The sequence below is a fragment of the Anoplolepis gracilipes genome, chromosome 11, assembly GCF_047496725.1.
Source record: "Anoplolepis gracilipes chromosome 11, ASM4749672v1, whole genome shotgun sequence".
In the NCBI taxonomy this organism is placed as follows: domain Eukaryota; kingdom Metazoa; phylum Arthropoda; class Insecta; order Hymenoptera; family Formicidae; genus Anoplolepis; species Anoplolepis gracilipes.
In genome coordinates this window covers 6,655,359-6,677,301 of record NC_132980.1, presented here as the reverse complement: position 1 = coordinate 6,677,301, position 21,943 = coordinate 6,655,359, and the positions used below count along the sequence as shown (strand labels likewise).

The following is a 21,943-nucleotide window of genomic DNA, read 5'->3' as shown; positions in this document are numbered from 1 at the left end:
TTTAACAGCGTACGGAGAATTCCTGGAAACAATTTGCGAGGCAAAGCCGGTAGCCGCTCATAAAATACAGCGAGAAAATACCACGAATTAACGGGGGGGGGGGGGGAGGGGGAATTTACAACAAAGCGCAGAAATTATTGGAAAGCGTCGTGCCCCCTCCGTTTTTCTCGCTCCTCTCGCGTCCCGTACTTTCTCTCGCCGTGTATACGTATGCGCTCTCTCTCGAATACACTAAACCACGCCGTGTACTATTACTGCAAACACTCGAGTAAAAGTTGTGTTATTTGGATACTTCAAATAAATCCGTATATGGAATTCCCGTTCCCGAAAAAAAATATTCCGATATTTTATTCCGTTTTAAATCGTATAAAATTAATTTAACAAATTATAGTAAACTATAAACTAATCATCATTCATCATACACAATTATATATACAATTAAAAAATGTATAATAAATTTTCACGTTAAGAGACAAATATTCATTCTAAATAAAAAAAAAAAAAAAAAAAAAAAAAGTATTTAAAAAATTTATCCCGACTTTTAATAATTGTTTTATAAATATATTAACATTTTTTTCATAAATATATAATAAACTTGTAATATCACGTTCTGATTTATGACCAAAAAAATATAATTATACTATTTTATACTTCAAAAGAAATTTATACGCGACTTTTAATAATAATTAATGAGTATATTAAAAATTTTATTTTAATCTACATAACTTTATATAATTACGTAATATTTAAAAAATGATGTTTCCTTTTATTTTTTGAGTAATGTAATTATATGGTAATATGTTATCTCACGTGTAGGTTCAGCGGTCATTCATTAATACATCTGTTTCACGTATACACGTGCTGTGAATCTTTTACAAGTAGTTTAAAAAGTGCCATTGCGTGGAAAATCAACTGAAAGCTGTCTAGCTTAAATTAGCAAACTGGAGTAACGTCGTTATGTCGTAATCTCTCGGATGAAACGAATCTCAAACTATAAAAGCTAGTATGCTTCGTGCCGCTGAAACGGTTGTTTGCCCGTGCGTTTTTAATAACACAGAAAAACGGGAAAAATTCTTTGCACGATCGTAAAAGCGTCAAGTTAAAATTTGCAAATAATAAAACATTAATCCCCGATTGTCTGAATGCACTCCTAATGATGAATTTTATATTTAGAAAAAAATCCTCCTTTATTGCTCTTCCAACGAACAATGATTTTTCTACTTTGAAAGATAATGAAAATCATCCCTTTGTATTATCTTCTGTTGTTCCAATCAAATCTTAGCTATTAGAATATGCGCGCAATTTTAATTATAGCAAGCTAAACTAATCATTATTTATTGCACATGCATGAAAAATGAAGTAAACTTTCACATTAAAAATTAAGAGATAAATATTCTAAATAAAACAAATATTTGAAAAATGTATCGCCACTTTTAATATTTATAAATGCTAGCTTATATATTTTTCATATACATATATATATATATATATATATATATATATATATATATATATATATATTGATATTTATCTCACTTTGAAAGAGTCCGCGACGATTGTATAAAAACTCGGACATCGGAACGTCACGGGATCGACCATGGGCGCGAATCGATGATGCATTTATATTTATTTATGCGATTTTCCATTTTCCATGTGACACGTATGTCCGAAACCGTGACATTTGGTCGCGGGATCGTCGCATATGCACGTCACCTCGCGGAATATTAAATGCAGCCAGTGAGTGCCGGATTGTTTATTTATTCAAGCTGCGCACACAACACATGCACACATCTCCGGCGTGTGTGTGCATATCCGCCCACTCTTCCTTCATCGGACAAAAGCCAACCGGACCAGCTATTAAGACAGATGACACGGAGATTATTTACGAGGGTGTGCACCTGAGCTCGCGAGCATTTTTAATTTCGCGATGTTCGCGGCTTCGGGGACAAAATAAATCGAAATTACATTAGAACGTACACGATACATACACGTGTATTCGGGGCGGGGGAGGGGGGGGGGGAGGGGAGTCTCATAAACTCTGCAAAAAAAAACTTTCATCGCGCCCGCGTACCTTGCTGCTCGTCGACGATTAATAAATCCGGATCCACGGATAGATCGTATGAAGAATGTTTATTTCGACAACACGTGCGTGTATCGTATCCGGATAATAAAAATGCAGAATATACGGGAAACGATAAAAAAAATGGCGACACAGTAAAAACGCGCGAGAAATAAATAGAGATCGCTTCTGTAAAATACGATATCTTCGTCTCCCCGCTCAAAAATACGATATATATATATATATATATATAGAGAGAGAGAGAGAGAGAGAGAGAGGAAATACGTCAGAGGATAATAATAATTTTTCCATCTTCCGTATCGGCACCATGGATCTTTCCGACCTAGCTGCATGAATTTATTAGCTTGCACGGGAGGCACGTCGCTAAATCGTGAATTATCACGACGCTGTTATCTCTATCGATGACAACGACGACGACGACACCGATACGAGCCGGGAATTGGGACAACGACCTCGTCGCTCGCTCGAAACAAAGAGCCAGCGTGACTATGGCACTGATGACTATATCCCCTGCCCCTCTCGGCAACCTGTGTACTTTTACGCGTGGCGCAAGGTTCCCCTGGTTACGAACGTGACGTGTATATATGCACTCTCTATAGTTTGTTCTTAAACGGTGAAACACGTCGAAGTCGACGACGCGACGTAAGGCACGAGGCGGGCGGATGGCACGGCAATTCCGCTAATATAACCGAGCTCTCCCAAGTGGTAACGCTGTCGCAACTCAACGTCAGAAACTTTGCGTTTAGAAGCGTAATGTCAGTTAGTCAGTATCATTTAGGGTAAAACAGTGTAATTACATGTAGAATCCACCGTATTTTGCGCGACGTTGTAATTTCGCCCATAATTTATGCGGCACCGTAATTTCAGCGCGACACGAGAGAGCGGCCGCGGAATACGCGCCGAATACACGAAGGATGAATTATTACGCGCGCATCGACGGCGCGATATCCGTAACGTCTATGACATCGTGTGGAAAAAGGAAGAGAAAAGATGCAGCGGGTTTGCAAAATTACGCGCGATATTTTTATTCAATAATATTATCTATAAGTACGAATATATTATGTTTTACGAAAAAATATTGCAATTATTTAGATATTTTTTCACTTTGTTTGCATAAGCAAATACATACTCGTTAACAAACTATAGAAAAAATACAAAATTTATTATCTTTATAATATGTACAGAAAGAGTCATAAAAACGTATCGATTTATGTTTAAATTTATTTGTAAAAGCATTAATGTCGCCTTCTATACATATGCATAATTAATTTATTATAGACGAGCGTCCTATTTCGGTACTTGTATATATTATTATGTCTGGCATCTCGGATAATTTAATTTTTTTAATTAATATTTTAATAATTTTTACGTATAAAACTATTGTAGTAGGTATTTTCAAACGCTTAAAATCTGGTAAGAAATGTTAAAAAAAAAAAAACGGCAGCAGACAAAGTAAGCAGCATAAACTTGACGTTTTTAATTTGTGCCGAATCATTTTTTTTAATTGCCAGAATTATTTGTTTCTATCAAAAAGTTAAAACTCTCAACAATTAATGAGCTTCCACGAAGTGAGACGTCAGTTTTACACACATGGCTGACTGTTTACAATATGAGTACAAAATTATGAAAAATTCTCTAAATCTTAATAAAATTCCATGAGACTTCTTTGATTTTTCTAGATAAAAAAAGAATCCTTGAGAACTCCAGGTTTTCCACGCTTTTCCAGAGAATAAACATTCTGAAAAAATTCTTTGAATCCCTATAAATAACACTACAACTATAAAATATTCCATGAAAATTCCCTGATTATTTAAAAAAAAAAAAAATACCTGAGAATTCCGGGTTTTCCACGTTTTTTTCACGGAATAGATACCTTGAGAAAAGAAGGCAAGCAAGATGCATCAATTCACGTTTGCTACTTGAGCGAGAGAAAAAAAAAAAAAGAAAAAGACGCGTTAATTCCACCGCGTTAGCCAAATTTAATAGCCGAGGATTAAAACGGCAACGCAAAATTTCGAGAAAGGAAAAAACCGTTGTGCCCCGCGAAACGCATTGGGTTTTGGCACGAAAGGACGCGATTAACGGTTCCCTGGTGCATTGTGTTGCCCTTGGTGCCCGCGCGCGCGCGATCCTTGCAGGAGTCTACAAGCAGAAGGGAAGCAGGAGCGGAAGGTATTAAATTTTCAGCGCGGTCGTACCCGCGGCCAGGAAATATGCTTTAAATGGCGATAACTATAAATAAGGGGACGCGCATTAATTCTTTAGAAAGCTATAGTCCGTGCTTCGCGAACGGGAATCTCCTTTTTCGTCGTTTAAGTCGCCCCAATTTCCTTTTCCAACCTAGTTCACTCCATTAGAGTAAATAAAAGGTAAAACCGCCTATAGCGAAATATAACATTGTGCACTTTTTCCCCGGAAGCGTATTGTAATAAATCTGTGATAAAAAGTATGGTAGTCGCGTGATAATTTATCGAGCAATTTTTCGAAAAAGAGAATTAATAATAAAAGAATGCGAAAATTCGCGTTACACTTGGAAATAATTTCTACATTTATGACAGAGTGATAAGAAATATATCACAAATAAAAGATAAGATGATATATGTATTTTTGCGATAATCAATTCGCTAATACAGGTCAACTGGCGAGCGCATTTCGCGAAATTAAATATGGCCTGCTTTAAAGATAGTGTTTTGTAAGCTTCGCTTCTATTTAATCCTCTTTGCCTCTCTTTTGCCAGATTAGTTTGCCTGCGACGAGAAAAACGAGCACGCGAAGATCTCGCACGTTCGACGATAAGTGCATCGTCAAATGCACTCCGGCACCACCTCCTCACGAATTCGATTGATTTATTAGTGAAAGAACCGAGCAAACAGACGCCTTCCTTACCCAAGACTCCCGAGCGACTTTTTCGACTACGTCGATAATTAATTGTGCCTGCAATCCCGGTTGCATCTCTATTTGTTCAGCATGTAAAAAGTTTTAAATGACACAAGCTTTCTTCATCGAGGGCGCAATATGATGTAACTTTTCTTCGCATAAATTCGAAATTCTATTTTCATTTGATTGATGAAAAAACACGTAAAAAATGATATACATTTACTTCTGTTATCGTACAAAGTATTATGCTTTCCCTCTTTTCATTTATGTATAACAATTATATTAAATATTTTTCAAAAAAAGTAAAAATAAATTAATAATATTCGAATAAGAAAAATCAAATAGAAAAATATTTTCAATAAAAAGAAATATATATATATATATATATATATATATATATAAAATTATTTAATACTCATATAGTAAAGTTCGAATGCATAGCTCATTAGAAAGCATTCGAGGGGAAAGGCGTGCGAAAACGGAAGGAGATTCTCTAGAGAATTTTCAACGAGGGACGGTAAAGCTAGAGATTCCGCTTTTACAAAGTGCCGTTGTTTGTTCGAATGCAAGGTACAGACGGCGAAACCGCAGGACGTGACTCTTATTTCGCTGTTTCCGCCCTAAACCGTCGTCCGCTGTCTCCGTTTTCATCCGCATAAAAGCCGGTATCGGCGCGACATAAATAGAGAACGAATTTCTGGGAAATACCTTCCTGCGTGTACGTGCACGTTCGTACAACCGGGATTACCTTTGTGCGTCCGCACAAACGTGACTTTACGTTTATTCGCGAAGAATGACTCTGGAATTACGCACGTGTGTGTGTGTAAAAGTAATCGATAGACGACGCGTTTTCCATAAACGTCGCAATTTGCCTTTATAAACGCGCAACCGTCTGGCAGACGTCAATTGACTCTGCAAGCTATTTCACCATAGCGTAAGAGTGCGCAATTGGATAATTGTCATCGCGACATTTCAGGCAGACGCACGCCATTACGAGCGTATCGAAAAACAGTTTAGAAAAGCCGACGCGCCATTTATCTTGTCGCCTTGGGGACGCGCCATTCTACCAGATAATCGAGGTGATAAATTTCACCAGGACACGCTGTATACATCCCACGTGTGTATGAAGCCTGCCGCATATCGTTCGCAAAACAATCAATCTACCCCGGAGCTTATTGGACGGGGGGCTTCGTGGGGACTATAGCCGCGATTTTGCTCGGACCGTTCACCGAAAGTCAGTCCCGGGTGATTGTGATCGGCTGGCTGACCCTTTCCTCCATATTCATTCTTTGTCGTAGGTATTCATATTCCTGCTACACCGATGACAAGGCATGTCAGCACCCTTTGCATTATTGTCCTGTGCAAATCTTACGGCTGCTTTCGTCAATATAAATTTTTATCTTAATTTGTACATATAACCCCGGAAGAGGGTTTAATCATTTCTACTTTCAAGGAAAAAATTTATTTCTTACGAAAGTATCTCGATGAATTACGAGAGAAATAAAAATACAAAATTCTCTTCTGCAAAATTAAATGAACTTTCCTGAATACACTGCGATGGGCTTTTCTTTTGCGCTTCTGTGTTTTTGTCGTGGAAATTTGAGAAATTTTATACAGTCACGTGAAAAGAATGAAAAAGCGTATCGACACGATGGCGGTGTCGAACTTTACAGCTGAGGTAAACTCACGGAAACTCGTGGAAATCGGACGCTCTTTATTTCCCAGACGACGGCTGGTCGGTCGGTAGTAAAACGACCACGTTCCCGTCACGAAAATCACAGCTGCTCCGACTCGGCACACAGAGGCCGTTTTTCAATATCTTTGCGCAACCCCTTTGACATGAAATAGAAGACGCCCATTGACTCGGGCCAATCGCCCGTAACGTAAACACCGATAATGATCGAAATGTTTCGATTCGTGCAGATGAATATACGTTCCTTTCCTCCTCCCGAATTTCGTCACTACGTTCCAAGCTTTTCGTGCCCCTTGATAATAAATAATTTAAAAGATAAGCTATCGAGAAATACATTGAAGGCATCGTGCCAAAGATCCAATCTTTAATAAAGAACAGAGTGTTCAACGTCAAATGCAACAAATAGCAACGTAAATTAATTGAGAATTAACACGCGATAATTTCTTCAATAATAAAAAAATAATAATTAAATCATTTTTTAAATAAAATTTATAATTGTCTAATAATACTTTAGTTATTGTAAATTTGACTCGTATAATTTGAATTATGTTTGTAAGTGACAATGTAGTAGAGTATGTAGATTCATACTAAATTATTAGACAATTTTAAATTTTATAAAAAATTAAAATTATCAATAAAATCGACTAGAAAATATATGTAAAAATAAATAATTTTGTTAATAACCTTCAAAAAATATATGTATATATAATAAATAAATAAATAAATGTTTATATAATCCTATAATGAAAAATATACAATACATCTTGGAGGATTAATATCTTTAGTATGTAGGGATACAGGGTTCCTGCACAGAACAGGGAAATTCCTTAATCCATCGGAGATCTAGGAAAAGGGTAATGAACAATATAACCCTCTTGACGGAGCGTCTAAACACCGTCCCTCGAGATATACGTTTCGGCTGAACTGCATCAAGGATTTCGTATACGCTTCTCGCTTAAAGACGGCTGGATTTTGAATCCAGCCGTGTAAACAGGCGACGGGTACTTAATTTCAATTCCCTCTCCCTTTCCGCCCCCTCCCCCTCCACCCCCCTTTAAATTTACCGCCGGTCAAACGAATCCGCGGATATTTAGGCCCTCCATCTCTCGGATGCAACGCAAGGGCGAGCTTAGCCCGAAACTTCCGGCCCTCTGTAAGCTTGCCGGTAAAGCCGCCGCGAAAGTTTGGCGAGATATTACACTGGCAGTGATTAATTGCGAGCTTTGAAGTTTAACTCTGCTCGTGCACCGGCGATCGTCGAGGGTAACACGCCTGTCCGGTTTCGTATTGTTATTGAGCAACCCTTCGTTCTCGCGGGCTTTAACGAGCCCGAAGCCCGGGATTAGCCGTCGTACGAGCATTTCGCGCTAATTCGATTAAGTTCGTTACATCGAAAGTGTTCCGCTATTGACGACGGAACGTCGCTTTTGATTTAGCGGAGGCGCGACTATTTGCCTTCCACGTAAAATGTGACAATTAATCACACTTGGGTAAATCGAAACCGACAATAATCGATGGAAAAAAAAAAAAAAAACTGAACCACCACGCACGGATGTGCGAAAGATTGATATTATAATATCTATTTAATGACTATTTTATTAAATATTATTTCTGATTAATGCTTTTTTATTTTGTACATCATATCATAAATCATGTCATTCACCGGGGTTTAAATTATTTTAGATATCTCGTGTGTGTGTGTGTGTGTGTGTGTGTGTATGGATTTCAAACACGTTAAATGTAAATAATGGGATCATAGACGACCACGTAATTAGTACCCCAACGATTCGTCGAGCGAAAACAGAAACCGGTTACGGTTCGGGGGCGGCGCCGGATGTCGCCGAGAGAAACGTCTTGTAAACAATTAAAAAAGCATGTTGCCTTCCCGAAAGCGAGCTTTTCTAAGAAATCCGTTTTCTCGCGTCGTACCAACGTACTACATCTATCTTTAGCGTTTTTGTCGCGTCTAAAAAAAATAAAAAAAAAATAAAAAAAACGCATGCAGGCACCTACGAGATCGATACGATTCTCCGAGAGCTACCCCTCGTTCCTCAGACAATATCGGCGGGATCGCCATTAAAGTCTATCCTCGATACGAGAAGCTCCGGGCAACTTTGGAAAGGCATCGAGTTTCGTAATATCGGACGAAATCGCCTTCCGAGAGATCAAAGCCAGGTTTACCGATACAAGCCACAGTGGCAGATCCTACGCGACCGGTGTCTATTTACTCGAAACACGCTTTTCGCGTCTCTCTATTCTCGCAAACGCGTTTTATCGATTAAAAGACTCGTAGATTTGAAATAAAACCGCGGCCGCGGAATCTAAATAATAGATCGAACCCAACCGATCTTATATTTATCAGGCGAACACGATCTTAATAATTTATCTATTCGTTTACGTCAATTTAAATACAATAAAATAACGTCAAAAAATTTCACGAAAAAGAATAAAATAAATGTTCATGCTTGTAGACGCAAGATATACGCGAGCGAAAAACTCTTCTCTCTCTCTCTCTCTCTTTCTCTTTCTCTCTCTCTCCTCAATTATTCTGTAGATGTGTAATTGTGCCCCGTGACGGGAGTATCAAGATAGCCTCTGTTCAACACGCAATTATTTCACAGGGGCCTATAAATAATCACGCGTTTATCGTGATTATTCGTTTATTTTTCACAAGGAGTGATTGCCCGTCCGCTTTCCCGTCTATCGAGAAATCGCGATTGCTTGATTTATTCTCCTCGTCTCGAGCCTCGCTCGAAATTTAATAAGACCAAAGGAAAATCACGGCTTAATGTGTGTGTGTGTGTGTGTGTGTGTGTGTGTTGTCACTTCCTGCTTCTCGGGCCAAAGATACACATCGTCAAGGATCGTGCGTGAAAGAGTTGGCAGTCGAAAATGCCTCGGGTTCCTCCTCTCATTAACGAAGGAAGCCCAGCGTGACCGACGACGACACCGTAGAGGTCTGGGCTGACGACGTTACTTTGTCGACGTTTCCTCGAGATCCGCTCTCTGTCTTGCTTTTCTCGCTCGCTCTCTCTCTCTCTCTCTCTCTTTTTCTCACTGTCTCTTTTTCTCGGGGATAAGGACACGTTGCGCGATCTACCCCAACGTCTCTTTCACACTAAGGACGAGTGCACCTGCTGGCTGGCTTGTTTCCAAAACTCGATGACACGGTACGGCTGTACGCGCGGCTCTTCTCTTGATCTCATTCCTATCCGACGTTGCAGAGGCAATTCTAGAGCACACTCGTCTATCAATCGAAATAACAAGAGAAAAAGATAAAAGGAGAAAGAGAGAGAGAGAGAGAGAGAAAAACATTTTACGGACTGCAAAGGCCATCGTTGTTTGTAGGCTAAACACGCCAGTGAATGATGGATTAATTCTAAATTTGGCAAGGCTTTGAGAAGAAACAGGCTTAAAATTGTGTTTTATGATAAACAAAGAGGAAGAAAAAAAATATATACGATAAAAGTGTGTCGCTTATATAATAATAGCGAGGTAAAATGCCAATTTTTCTCCCCTAGGCTTTCTTTACTAGAATTCTCTTTGTGAAATAAGACAGAGGAATAAAGCGGCTGTGCGTGATGCCCTGTCAAAAGCACTTACGTCAATGTAATCGATCCGCGATTGTGAAGATTTCAAAGACGAGCTGGCCGCGACTGACACGCATGACCGAGTACACGCTAGTGATTGTTGGAATATCGTAAAGATCGAATGACGTTTGATTAAACAGACGGGAATTACATAACGCGGTGATCGTTCGGTCTCCCAGGCATCGTCGCGGATAGAGTTTCGATATCGATCTTATCGGCCTGACACGTTGACATTGAGCGAGACGATGTAGCGAAGCGACATTCTGTCTGTCTCTCGTCTCAAGAGATACTGTATTTCATTATACATCGCATTAGAGTTGGCTCGAAAATACTCGACGGCCGTCGCACTCGGTGATATAAAGATATACGGTCGCATAAAAAATATCAGAGTTGCGAGAGATTTATCAGAGAGAACAAATCGATTATGAAACAACTAAGAATGTATTGAAAGATTTGTCTTGTGTTACAAATTGTACAATTATACAGGATGATTAATCCAAACTTGTATGTAAACAAATTCCTTAATCTTCCACGTATTTTTTTTAATTCAAAATTTCAGATAAAGAAAATATTTTAAAAAATTTTTGGCCTAGTTTTCTAAAATAAGTTTTTTTTTATTGTATGCATTTTCTAATGTTTTTCAGGAAAAAAAAAAACTGAATAACTTTGTTAAGATGAACGTTTCATTTGTACAGTATTTTAATTTTTCAGGCTGTATACACAAATTCTGTAAAAAAATTCCCTGAGAATTCCAGGATCTTCCAGGTATTTTTGTTCAAAATTCCAGGTAAAATTAAAATTATTTTAGATGCAATTTTAAAATAAGCTTATTTATTTTAGCGTTCATTTTTTGACATAAACAAAAAATATATATTTTAAGCAGATTTTAAACTTAAAATATTTTAAATTTCTATAAAAATATTTTAAAATAAGTACTTCTTTGACATTTTTTTAAATTCCCTGAATCCTAACAAAATTTCATGAGAATTCCATGATTTTTCAAGGTGTAATAAAATTCCCTGAGAATACCAGGTTTTCCAGGTTTTTCCCGAAAGTATACCCCCTGTTTTTTTATCATTAAATTTATATTGATACTTACGATATAAAAATATTATCAAAAAGATTCTTTTCTTGATTTACAATAAAATTCCATGAAAATTCCCTGATTTCTTCAGGTACAAAAAAATCCTTGAGAATTCTAGATTTTTTCAGGGAGTAGGCACCCTGTTATATTATATATGTATATATATATATATATACAATATACATATTCCATAAATGATCTATGATTTAAAATAAAATTAAACTCCTGAATATTCTCGAGCGCATAAATCAAGAATAGAAGATCTTTCTTCGACAGATAAACGTGTATGTGAATTGAAATTCATATTAATATATTACCGACATTATCGCGTATCTTTTATAGATGCGATAATTGTGAAGCCCCGCCACTTACATTCCGTTCACATAGATAAATCATCGATATACAGAAATAATAATGGGGTATAATATCCGCCTATGTGTGCCACCGCTGCCGGCTCAAAAGAAGAACAAACCATAACTCATGCAATATGGCGGAATATATTCTGACGGGCCGCGCTTTTTCCTTCCCTCCGCTGCCTACTTCGTGCCCTCTCGTCTCCTTATCCGCGATCGCGATCGACGCCCGTAAACTCGTATCCGGCGAAACGAATATGACCATGCTTAAGATTATAGTGCGCGATGCCGATGGCGACGAGACGCCAAACGACGCCGATCGAAACGGCCAGCTGATATGTTATCTTAATTGCCACTACGAATACGACACGGCCCAGGCTTCCAGGCCGTCAAACTGCTCGCCTTTTAATGGCGTGAAAAAAAAAAGATGAGCTCTAGTTAAACTCGATGCATTGCAATACATCGGATAAATCTGAAGGTTTGAATAATGGATTCAATTTTTAGCAAGTTTGTCGCACGTGGCTTCCGTCATGATGGAAGCAGAATGACTCGGTCTATTCTCTTGAAATGTACAGGATATTATTAACAATCTATTTAAATCTTATAAAAAAATTCCCTGATTTTCCAAGTATTTTTATTCAAAATTCCAGGCAAAGAGAAGATTTTAAAAATTATTTTCTGCAATTTCTTAAAATAATTTTTTTATTGTACGCGCTTTCTAATACTTTTTGCTCACACATATGAAGGAAAAACATAGAGTTATTTAAGTTTCAAGTACTAGATTTACAAATGTCATGAAAAAACTGAATAGCGCTTTTGTTGAAATAAAAATGTTTAACTTGAATAACATTTTCATTTTCAATCACTAGAAATTAAAATAAAGAATATATATTGCATATTAAATATTTTGATAAAACATTAAATATATATAAACAAATATATATATATATATATATATATATATATATATATATATATATAAAATATATCTTAAATACATCATTCACTTGGTTCGTCGATTGTTTATAATGAGAGCAAAATTATAAAAGAGGACATTTTTTTTAAATTCCATGAAAATTCTCTAATTTCTGCAAGTACAAATAATTCTCCGAAAATTCCAAATTTGCGTGTTTTCTAGGGACTGGATATCCTGTAAATAAATTTTTTTTAGATTTTAAAAAATATCTTTACCCACTGATAAACGCGTCTAAAAATACGAGAGTAACGATTAAATTATACTAATAAAAAACCTTTTCAAATATGTTTTTCACTAGAGCAAATAAGTTTCAGTTTTTAATCGGATTAAAATATCTTTCTAAAAGAATAATCGATTTTATATTCGCGTGACAAGAGAATTCTTAGAATGGTTCACAGTTCTTAAAGACTGAAAATACTAATAATCATTCGCGAAAGTTTTTAGATTAGGAAGTTGGCATGAGCTCTCTTTCTCTCTCTCGTGCAAAACAAAATAACCCAGTCGTCTCTGCACCGGCGCGGAAATTCTTCTATTTTATCCAGTGCAACGCGGAAAGAAGTATCACTGTATTAATATGAAATAGACGGCGGGTGCTTTCGCACGAACGTGATAAATCTCCCGCGTCTTCGCCTCTCGCGCGTTGCCTCGGATATTCCTCCTACTCGCCTTTCTCCATTCTCGCTTTTTCCACGAGCGAGCAAAGGAACGAGCCGCGGCCCAGGGTCTCTCGGACCATGTATTTATGTGCCATGGCTTATTTATTCTCGCGCGTACGCGCTCGATAAATCGCGCGCCGGGGGAAGAGAGAAACGGAAAACGAGAGAGATGAAATGAGGGAAAGCTTTTTCCACGTACGCTACTAAGCGATGCAACCCCGAACCACCGTCGTCGACGGCGTCGCAGCTGCACGCGAAACGCAGCTGCGACTAATGAGAGCTGTCCGTTAAATCTCGCAGAGTCAGCGATGCCGATATCTCGATAGGCGAGCGAGCGCACGGTAATTCCCGTCCGGTTAATTACCGTGTTACAGGGAGAATCCGATCACGCGGTACCCAGTGTCGTGACATTGTCAAAGAAAATTGAATAAAATCGATCAGGAAATCTTTCAAAGCTAAAACAATCTTCGTCTTTATATGAGTTTTCAATTCAACAATGCTTTTGTAGAAAAAAGACAATTAATCTTTTTAAGAGTCGGTTTCTTCAACGTTAATTTTAATCTCGGTTTAAAATCTATCTTCCAGGGTGTTTTCAAATTTTGTAAAAAAAATTCTTTAACTTTCCAGGTATTTTTGTTCAAAATTCCAGTTAAAGAGAATATTTTTTATGCAATTTTCAAAAAATTAAATTTTTCTCATTGTACACGTTTTCCTTTTCACTCAATGCGAAGGAAAAACACAAAGTCATTTAATGTGCTAAAAAAAAAACTATAAAATAGCTCCTATTAAGATAAAAATTTTTATCTTTCATGACATTTTCATTTTTTACCGATAAAAATTAAAATGAAAAATATGTACTGCATATTTAACATTTTGTTAAACCATTAAATATACACGGAGAAAATTTTATATTAAAAATTACTATGGTATATAATAACTGTGGACCATTAGGAACAATCCAAGTTAAAAAGCTATGTAAAACTGTAGGAATTGACGTAATTGACGTAATTTTTAATATAAAATTTTCTCTGCGTATAAGCAGAAATAGATATATGTTGTAAATTACAGTAAAAAAAAAAGAAAAAAATTATCAAGTAGAGAATTTTTTAAAAATACACTCTGTCTTTGTCTTTTTCAGATAAGCTCTGAAAGAGACAAAAATATTATAGCTTAAATCGAGATGGTTTAAACACTATTACTATTATTATTCTTATTAAAGTTATCCGGAAATTGGAGAAATAATCAATTACTATAATGTCGGCGAGTATCGAATTAAAAATTATTCAAACGACGAGATAAATGTGCCTGGAGATATTAGATTATTCCAGTGAGAAGAGGTTTATTATAGCACGATATCTTGAAGCACAGCTGAAAAATCGAAACGAGCTTTCTGCCCGCTCGTAGACCATCCAGTTGCTCGCACCGACTTCCTCCAGCAGTTTGATCGAGGATGAGAAACGGCGAGCGACAAAGGAAACGAGGGGAAAAGATCCTCAAGATCGTTTGGAACGTGGGGAACGAGGTCGAGTGCGGCAACCGTGATCCCCGAGGATCGAAAAAAGGTTAACGACCGCCGCTCAAATCGCGACCCAGCTTTTGGACTTCGGCAAAGAACGTCGTTTCCTTCTACCCTTTCTCCCTCCGTGTCCTTATCTCGCCTCTTCTATCCGTTCTAACCTGCCCGACAGTGATGAGAGAGAACGGAGACGAAGAAAGTTTAACGACGGCAGGAAGGAATGGAGATAGAGGAGAGAGAGAGAGAGAGAGAGAGAGAGAGAGAGAGAGAGAGAGAGCGATCCGCGATCGGTCAAAAAGTTTCATCGGAGCGAGTCGAGACAGCTGCTTAATCTCACGGTGACAAAGCGGACGAAAGAGGTCGTCGGGATTTAATGAGGTAACCGATATTGTCACATCGGGCTTCTTTCGCAAGAAATTCGCGAGCAAAATTACGCCCTCCCTTCTCCCTTTCTTGTACGACCATAATTACTCCTATAAGTTAACGACAGGATTACGAGGTAAAATCATGCAAATGATTTGAAAGATTTATGTAAGATTCTGGAACTATATCAAACATTCTTTCAACCGGAAATATATTAAAGCGTAAATTAAAAAGGATGCTAATTATTTAAATAATTACGAAATAACATTTAAAAAAAATTGAAGCATTTATAGTTGAAAAGAGATCCTATATGCAATTCACTTGGATACTTTTTGACAGGAAATTTTTATGCTGTCATCAATTCCCGGAAGACATTCATATCATCAATGACAGACTGACTGAAGCGAGGCGAGAGAGTTGTACAGTGGCACGCTCCAATTAATTTATTAATTCCCGGCGGGTCGAACGAGGATTCTCGGAATTGTAACAGTCAGCAAAAGTCAAGTGGTAATTATACAATTATGTAACCGGATCGTCATTAAATACGCATCAGTTGGACGTGATGAAAAATAAGTACGAGAAACGCGACACGCATATTTATTTTACATGTCCAGTTGTATCTCAAATATGATACACGCAATCTATTTAAGTAATTATTTACGTAATAATAATAAGAATGATTAAACATCAAGGTGGTTAGAAAATTAATTAAAAATTGTTGGCTTATCTCATCAAAATGATATATCGTGTCCGTTCAACTATTGTAAAAAAATGTGTTTTATTTTTAAATATTCAATATGTATCTACGTCCCGTGAATTATATTTCCACGCGATTGCCAATGTTCCCTCGTACATTTTACAAGTATGTATATACAGCCAGGTTGGTTCCCATTCCACGTTTGCGAATCAAATTCATTCGTTATTCGATATGCCAGCGCGTACGTACGTATGCATACAACTGTGTGTCATAATTCGGCGAGGTCTGCATTTTTCAGCATCCAATCCGTTCGACGTTTTCCTACGTGCTCGCTTTTATCCTGACGGGTCCGCAGAGAATCGCGGAGGTATAAGGAGCGTGAAGAGGAAACAGGAAGCCGGTATTGCCGTCAGAAAAGCAGCCGCTGGCTGGTTCCATAAAGAGGATCAAAGCCGCAAATCGGGAAGCGAGAGGTAGACATCGTCCTGGCTTTTCGTCCTTTCTTTCGTCCCGTGTGCTCGATTGGTTCATTCGCCGCTCGCCTCTTATTCGAGAGACGAGACGGTCGAAAAATCCGCGTTCGTAAAATCTCACACAATCGTGTGTGTTCTAAAGTAAAGGGCCAGCTGAGAAAAATCTAAGCGATGAAAGGAGCTGATTTAGTTTGATATTACACAGATAGACCGAATGTCGAGCAAGAGAAATATTAATAAGTCAATGCACACACGTGACAAAAACAATTGTAAATGTGAATTTTAATTTGGAGAAACTCCAAAAATCAAAATCCGATAGACTGCACGAGATTCAGTCGTCTACAAAGAGGATTTCTTCATATATTTTCCGTTCAACGTCGAAATTCGTTGCCTGAAGTCCGCATTTACGTAATCAAATGTTTCACGGAGACACGAGGATTCACGAAGACGGATTCTTCTATCGAGCGGAGAGGTATGGCAGTGAGATCCGTTCGACGAAGTTGAAACTCCCTTGCCGAACTTCGGAAACGAAGTATTTGCGGAATCATTCTTGATTGGCCACTGAATTCACGGTGTAGTAGAGGACGCGGATAAAGTTTTCGAAAAATATCTGCAGGAAGTCCGAGAGACGTCGGCTTTGCTCCCTCGAAAACATCAAGCACGAAAACGCGCAAGCTCCTTTCCGCTAATTCGCGCAAGAAGATAAATATCTAAGAATCTAGAAATTAATCCTAAATGCATTTTGCGTTACATATTTTTTCCAATTCAAGTTTAATTGATTGTTCATCTTATCCTATAATAACGTTTTTATAGAAAATTTATTAAATTTAGCTTTAAATAAAGTTTATCGTCTACTCAAATCTTGTAAAAAAAATTCCCTGAAAATTTCCAAGTCTTCCAGGTATTTTTCTTCAAAATTGCAGATAATTAAAAAGGAATAATTTGAAGATTTTTTTGGTGCAATTTTTTAAAATAAATAAATATTTTTATTATACATGTTTTATAATGCTCTTTTGAAGGAAAAACACACTGAAGTTCCAAGTGTTAGATTTACAAAAGTACTCTAAAAAAACTGAACAGCTTTCATTAAAATAAAAATTATCGTAACGTTTTCATTTCTTATCACTAAAAATTAAAATAAAGAATATGTACTGCGTATTCAATATTTTGTTAAAATATTAAATATATAAACAGAAGTAAATATTTATAATTTACAATATAAGAGCCAAAAATTATGAAAGAGAGAATTTAAAAAAAATTCTCTGACGTAAAATTCAATGAGAATTTCCTGATTTCTCCATAAACACAAAAAAAAAATTCCCAGAAAACTCCAAGTTTTCGTTAAGATAAAAATTATCGTAACGTTTTCATTTCTTATCACTAAAAATTAAAATAAAGAATACGTACTGCGTATTCAATATTTTGTTAAAATATTAGATATATAAACAGAAGTAAATATTAATAATTTACAGTATAAGAGCCAAAAATTATGAAAATTATGAAATTAAAAAAAAAATTCTCTGACATAAAATTCAATGAGAATTTCCTGATTTCTCCACAGACACAAAAAAATTCCCAGAAAACTTCAAGTTTTCATGTCTTTCCAGGGAATATACACTCTGCTATTCTATGTCAACGATAGATGAGTGTATAAAATTATAAGCAGCCGCTACTCTTGGCTACTGCGAGCGCGCGATTTTCTTTCTTTCGTTTCCTATTTCAGCTCGGCCATTTCTCTCTTTCCGCCAGTATTACTATACGACACACAATAAAACCTCTTCCATCTATTTTCCTCGCGTTTCCTTTTTCGCGGTTATGCCAGGAGCGAACTCGGTATACATCCGTTACCGGGGCTGGCTCTTCAGCTATCGCATCGTGAGAGAATCGATCGACAGCTGCTGCCGCCGTCGCCGTCGCTGCCATATCTGTCGAATATCTCGCTAAAGAAATGTGGCTGAAGGAGAATATTCGTAGATCGCATCGCCGGAATTTGATTCGCTCTGCCAACGCGAATTTTCTCGCGATTTTCTCGCAAGACGATATAATACACTTACTCGATAAAGCCCGCGCGATACTTTGTCGAATGCAATATTAATTTAATGTAATGTCAATGTTTCGAGAAAGTAGAGCATGTGTGTTTTCAAAATAAAAGAGTTTACATTGTACTTAGACATCGATCGGCATCAACGAAACTGTAGGCGGTTCTTTTCATTGATTTACGATTTAATAGAGAGATCGACCAACCCTTTCAATTGAATTAAAAAATGTTACCGATAGAAGCAGCGACACAAGATTTCAGTAAAAAACATATCTTGTTCCTCCATTTTTTACATCATTAATTTTAATGAAAAATTGACAACAATCATATATATATATATATATATATATATATATATATATATATTTGCAAGATATATTGCTTTTAACGTTTTTTTTTTCTTTATTTTCAATTGTTATTTATTTTTAGAGAAACCCACACATACATATCTAGAACAAAGCACGTATAACTAGTATAAAAATTCAGAAACATATTACTTTTAAGATGTGACAAATTTATCAAGAAATTAATGAGACTCTTTAATCAAACTCAAACACACAGCCATAATGAAATATAAAATATATTGTTATAAATGTATGTCTTGAATAATATTATCATTAATATAAGATGGGTTTTAAAATGTCAACGATGGAAAGAACCATTATCACTAATTGATTTCTTTCAGTGAGCTTTCAATAATTTGCAGCGTTATACTCTTAGAATAAGACCATCAAAGACACTTCACATCATTTCAATGATAATACACTTATTCCATTTAAAGAAGACATTATCTTTCTCAGATCGATTGAAGCGACGAACGGACTCTAGCTTGACAACTGGCTATAACGGCGGATCTCGGAGAGTAGCACAGAGGCGGATCCTGCGATTTCGTACACGCACCTATGCACGCATCCACACATACGCGTGTATAACGACCGTCATGCATCGCGACCGCGAACAATGACATGGATGCAGCGGCGGACGCGGTAATATTATGCATCACGAAAATATATCGTGCTTGGCCAGCACGTCGGTTGCTAGAGGGAGAGGAACCCCAAAGGGAGGAAAAGAGAACGAGACAGAGAGGCTGGAAAGCGTGGACAGGGAGCGGCGAGCGGACAAGGAAGGACAAATGTTTATTACGTATACGATATAGTAAGACAGAGACAAGCAGAGAGAGAGAGAGAGAGAGAGAGAGAGAAATTCGTGCGTACGGTAATTGCGATGCAATGGGAACAGCACGCGGGACAACACACAATGGAGAAGAAGGTGGACCGCGCCGCCCCCCCCCTCCCCCTCGGCCTCATCGCCCTGTCCGGTCACGGCGCGGTGTGTCGCTTTTGGCCATTTTCGGGGGGGCACACCTCCGGTGCACGTACATCCGGATGTCGTCCGAAACCGCCGTTCTGGAACCGCCGACGCAGAGAGGCGGTTGTTACGATGCCCCCGGGGGTCAAAGCGGCCCGTGTGTGTTGCGTCGAGGCAGCGCGCGTTGTCGAGCGCAGGTGTAATTTACCCGATGGATATATACACCGTTACCATGCGACTTCCTGGCTTCTCCGGCTGTCCCCCCGCCGCCCGTCACCCTCGTCGCCGTCGATGTCGCAGACGACAAAGGCGAGGACGAATGAGCGGCTGCGCCGCGACTTCTTCCCTCGCGACTAATATCGACGGCGCGATGAGGAGGCAATCGTGTCGCCCGCGGCTGGAAAGCTACTTGCCGTAATTGGAAAATTACGTAATGCCAAGAGTCGCTGTAATTATACGACGCACCGGTGTGTAATCGATATACACGTACAGCGACCTCGAGCCATGCGTTTCTTCCAAGCGGTCGCGTTTCTTCCAGGTCGCCGCAAGCGCGCGTGTAAGAAGTGTCGCGGCGGATATTATCGATGCATTAATATATTAAATTACGTAATTCATCGCCGGAGCTATCTCGATCGTATTCTGTTAAATATAACGGCGCTCGATATTTATCATCGCGCTGGGTGCAGCGTGTCCTTAATTATCCGCATTAATATCTCGGCGGTATGGCGAACCGATTGTTTCTCCGTTTAAAAAATAAATTTGATAAATTTTAGCAAATCTCATAAACTTTCGCGTTTTAATAATAATAACAGGATGTACACTCGCTGAGAAATCCTGGAATTTTCAGAAAATTTATTCAGAGGATTTTTAAACAATTCTTTGTTTGATAATTTTGCTGTTAGAAATGTAAATTACAATTATATATCTATTTCTGTTTATATATATATATATATATATACAATGTCTTAATAAAAATATTGAATATGCAGTACATATTATTTATTTTAATTTTTAGTAAAAAATGAAAACGTTATAAAAATTGAACAATTTTATTTTAACGAAAGCTATTCAGTTTTTTCAGTATATTAGCACTTGAAACTAGAGCTTTGTGCTGTTCCTTTGTAAGTAAAAAGTATTAGAAACTTGCATATGTATAATAAAAAAAATTCTTTACAAATATTCCCTTTAGCTGAAATTTTGAATATAAAATCCTGGAAAGATCAGGGAATTTTTTTTCCAGATTCAAGTAGACACTCTGTAATAAATTCTTTGCATGGCAGAGATACAAGTCGGTAGGACTACGGTTACATTGGAAATTCGTCACCCTGTAACTCCAAACGGATTCGTTCGGGCGTGTGCAGGACAGGAACATCCGCCCTCGTCGACGAGCCACTTTCCTACGATCATTATTTCCGGCTGTCACGATCGGCCAGCCCGAACGTTCTTACCTCGCGTCCCGTCGTCCTTAAATTCCACCACGTGATATCCCCTCCTTGAAAGTACCTCCTTGTGTCCTCTCATCGTCTTATTGTTAGCGAAGGATGCGTTTCCGCCGACGGGCACGCGCGTTTGTACCGGAAACGATTTATCATACTCTTTATTCCGTCCGTCGATGCAAGTATCGTCCTCCACTGCGTCGAGCGAATATATTTATTATCGTATTCACTCGTTCTCTTGGTATTCAGTTTTTCCCTCATGATAAAAAACCATGGAAACTCTATTGCTCATAAATTTCGGCCCCACATTTCGACTCCCACGCTCGACCCAACTCGTAAACGCTTACGTTTCGTATGGCGAGGACGTCGTAACGCGATTATGCGAGTTCCGGCGGGAAAAATAGTTACATGAACGCGAAAGAAGCTTCACGGTTTGTCACGTACTTAAAACAAGATTATGTCGTCTCTCGGGATTCACAGATAGCATTTGGAAATCTCAGATATTTTTTAAGATTTTTATTTAGAATCATACTTCGTGGTTAATTTTTTAATATTAAACAGTTTTTTTATATAAAAAATATACTATATACAGGGTGTCTATTCAAATCTTGTAAAAAATTTCCTGAAAATTCTCTGATTTTTCAGATATTTTTGTTGAAAATTTCAGAAAAATAAAGAAAATATTTTAAAGATTTTTTGATGCAACTTCCTAAAATAATTTTTTTTTATTTCATGCGTTTTCTAATATTTCTCAATCATACGAAAAAAAAAATGCAGAGTTTTTTAAGTTGCAGTGTTAGATT

General features: G+C 37.6%; 1 protein-coding gene across 3 annotated transcripts in view; it reads right to left on the bottom strand.

Moving 5' to 3' along the window:
* The window catches only part of LOC140671419 (growth factor receptor-bound protein 14), a 273,947-nt gene that overhangs the window by 114,556 nt on the left and 137,448 nt on the right, over window positions 1–21,943 (bottom strand). The window lies entirely within an intron of this gene.